Here is a 3,736-nt window from a genome sequence, read left to right as displayed (position 1 = left end):
TGCGGCTGCGTCACTCATGCTATTCCATGCTGCGCGGTCGCCGTCATCCATGTGGCCGCGTCACTGCGATTTGCTCTTCTCCGCGCGGTCGCGTCGTCCATGCTGCGCGTCACTTCTCGTTGGTCATCTCCTCAATTTCTTGTGTTCCTTCCATTTTTGCAAGCTTCCTTTCCAATTTCCAACTCATCCATGCCCTATAAAGCCTGAAACACTTAACATATAGATCACGGCATCGAATGGGATAAAGGAGAAATAAAATACGTAATTAAAAAGTCTCTAGAAAGCAGTTTTCAATCATGCAATAATTTTAGGAAGGGAATGTAAATGCATGCTAATTTAATGAATAAGTGGGCAAAGATCATGATAAAACCACACAATTAAACACAAAATAAACCATAGAATAGTGGTTTATCAACCTCCCCACACTTAAATATTAGCATGTCCTCATGCTTAGTTGAAGGAGATGAAATAAATGAGTAAGAACATGTAAACCTATGAAATGCAATGCAATCTATATATATGAATGCAACTATATGACTTTTGTCCACTTGATCAAAAGTAAATAAGATCTTCAAAACAATTACAAATCAAATTCCACTAACTCAATTCTTATACAGTAAGAACAGACAAAAATGCAAGAAGATAGCTCATGAAAGCAGGGAACATAGAAATTCAAGCATGGAACCCTCACTGATAATGTATGTACACTCTAGTCTCTCTAGTGTATAGGGTCATTCACTCTATCCTTCTCTAATCATGCTAGTTTTTTTATATTATATATAAAAAAAAGAAAAAAAATAAATATATATTAAAATATAAATATATGCCATATATAAACTATATATATTCAGCACGATAAAATAACATAATTACATCAATGTCAATCATAGAAGTTTTAATTCTAAAGTTTACATGAGTAACTTACTCCAAGAATTCCCAGATTATTCATTATCATGACTCATTCCTTTATTATCCTTTGTTCCCCACAATTTCCCATACTTAAATAACACTCACATAGGTTTGGCTATATATATACATGACTCCTTGAGAATGTGAATTAATTTAACTACATGCAAGCTTTATATATACAAGTGAATAAAAATTAGAATTGCATGATGCATCATTCATTTAGGTAGTTGCATTTTAGATTAGATTGCATTACATGACATTCCATCACTTTAACCTTACTTTTCACCTTGGATTTAGCATGAGGACATGCTATTGTTTAACTGTGGGGAGGTTGATAAACCTATATTTTATGATATTTTTGTGCTTAGTTTGAGTGATTTAATTCATCCTTCACCCACTTATTCATATTAATTGCATAATTTTACTCTCCTTCCTCATTATGTGATGTATGTGAAAAACATGTTTCCTATGCTTTAAAACTAATTATTTTAATTACTTTAATTCCATTCGATGTCGTGACTAGTGTGTTGAGTAGTTTCAGTTCTTCTAAGGCAGGAATGACTTAAAGGATGGAAAGGAAACATACAAAAATGGAAGGAAAGCACAAAACGGAGTTTCTAAAGAAACTGTATCCACGCGATCGCATGGGCGACCGGGACGCATGCCAAGCGTGATCAACAGCGACGCGGCCGCATGACTGATGCGACCGCGCCTTAAGCAAAACCATATGACGCGGCCGCATGACTGACGCGACCGTGTGACAAGAAAAGCTCCGAATGACGCGACCGCGTGACCCACGCGGACGCGTGACAGAGGCCACGCACCAAAAATTGCAGAAAACGCCCCCAACGATTCTGAAGCCCTTTTTGGCCAAAATCCAAGTCCAGAAGGCATAGACCAGAGGTTATGAAGTGAGGGAATGCATCCATTCATGGAGAGACGACTTTAGTTTAGTTTGGATGAGTTAGATTTAGTTTGGAGAGAGGTTCTCTCCTCTCTCTTAGGATTAGGATTTAGGATTTCTCTTAATTCGGGAGTAATCTCGATCCCAGATTTAATGTTCCTTTACTTCAAGCTTCTCTTCTACTTTTATTCACTACTTTAGTTGATTATTTACTTTTGCAATTTAATTTATGAATTCTTCCATGTTACAGATTATTATTTTGGATTAATGTTATTTGAGCTATTTCAGTTAATATTGCTTTCTTTTATTTATTAGTTACAATTATTCCCAATCTGAAGACATTCTTATTCCAGTAGATTTACTTTTCTCCTTTTGGTTTTGGTTAAGAAATCAGTAACTCAGGAGTTATCAAACTCAAACATGCTTGATAATTGTTATCTTTGTTAATTGAATTGAGCTTCAAGAATCACAATCTTTTCTTAGAAAATAAAATAGGATCCGAAGATCAACCCAATTAATCCCTTGACCTTCTTTTATCTTAGTAAAGGTTAACAAAGCGAAATTAAGATTCAATTCTCATCATCATTGATAAGGATAGCCAGGATAGGACTTCTAGTTTCTCATACCTTGCCAAAAGTTTATTTACAGTCATTTATTTATTTTACTTGCCATTTAAATTGCTTGTTCTTCATTTACTTTATTCGCTAATTAAACTATTCACTCCTCATTCTCAAAACCCCAATTTACAATCTCCATAACCAATAATAAGAACATACTTCCCTGCAGTTCCTTGAGAAGACGACCCGAGGTTTGAATACTTCGGTTATCAATTTATTTAGGGGTTTGTTACTTGTGACAACCAAAACGTTTGTACGAAGGAATTTCTGTTGGTTTAGAGACTATATCTACAACGTGACTATTTTATAAAATTCTTTACTGGCAAAAATCCCAACGTCAACCTACCTATGATATCTATGGAAAAAGTATCTCCATACCTTCCATTAGAGCTAACAACTTTGAGCTTAAGCCTCAGTAAGTCTCTCTTCTACAACAATTGTAACTTCCATGGACTTCTACTGGAAGATCCATACCATTTATGTCGGAATTCTTACAAATCTGTGACATGTTAAGACCAATGGAGTGGATCCTGAGGTCTACAAACTTATGCTATTTTCCTTTGCTGTTAGAGACAGAGCTAAAATATGGTTGGATTCTCACCTAAAGAAGCTTAGACTCTTAGGAAAAGTTGGTCAATGCTTTCTTGGCCAAATTCATTCCTCCTCAAAGGATGAGCAAAATCAGAGTGAAAATTCAAACCTTCAGACAAAAAGAAGGTGAATCCCTCTATGAAGCTTGGGAAAGATACAAGCAACTGATCAAGAGGTGTCCTCCTGACATGCTCTCAGAATGGTCTATCCTAGGCATCTTCTATGATGGTTTTTTTGAGATGTCCAAAATATCATTGGACAGCTCTGCAGGCGGATCACTCCACTTAAAGAAAACACCTGCAGAAGCATGAGAACTTATTAAGATGGTTGTAAACAACTAATTCATGTACACTTCTGGGAGAAACCCTGTGAACAATAGGGTAACTCATAAGAAAGGAGTTCTTAAAGTAGACACTCCTGAATGCTATATTGTCTTAGAATAAGATATTGACCCAATAGGTCAATATGATCTCTCAGCATTTGACTGGAATACAAGCTGTAGTTGGCAGCATTCAAGAAGCTTCCTATAAAGTAGAAGCTTATGATCCTGACCAACCCACCATGGAAGAGGTGAATTACATGGGAGAACCCTATGGAAACACTTACAATTCCTCATGGAGGAACCATCCTAACCTTTTATGGAAGGATCAATAGAAGTCTCAACAAGGCTTCAATAATAATCAAGGTGGAAGAACCCAGAATAAGTTCAACAACA

The 3,736-nt window shown here is 36.2% G+C and overlaps 1 non-coding gene across 1 annotated transcript; it reads right to left on the bottom strand.

Moving 5' to 3' along the window:
* Positions 1–3,107: 3,107 nt before the first annotated feature.
* LOC114927377 (small nucleolar RNA R71) lies at positions 3,108–3,216 on the bottom strand. The gene has a single exon (XR_003817685.1). It is a non-coding gene; the product is annotated as a small nucleolar RNA R71 (small nucleolar RNA).
* Positions 3,217–3,736: the final 520 nt, after the last annotated feature.

The sequence above is a fragment of the Arachis hypogaea genome, unplaced genomic scaffold (genome assembly GCF_003086295.3).
Source record: "Arachis hypogaea cultivar Tifrunner unplaced genomic scaffold, arahy.Tifrunner.gnm2.J5K5 arahy.Tifrunner.gnm2.scaffold_349, whole genome shotgun sequence".
NCBI classification, from domain to species: Eukaryota; Viridiplantae; Streptophyta; class Magnoliopsida; order Fabales; family Fabaceae; genus Arachis; species Arachis hypogaea.
This window is presented reverse-complemented; position numbering and strand designations above follow the sequence as displayed.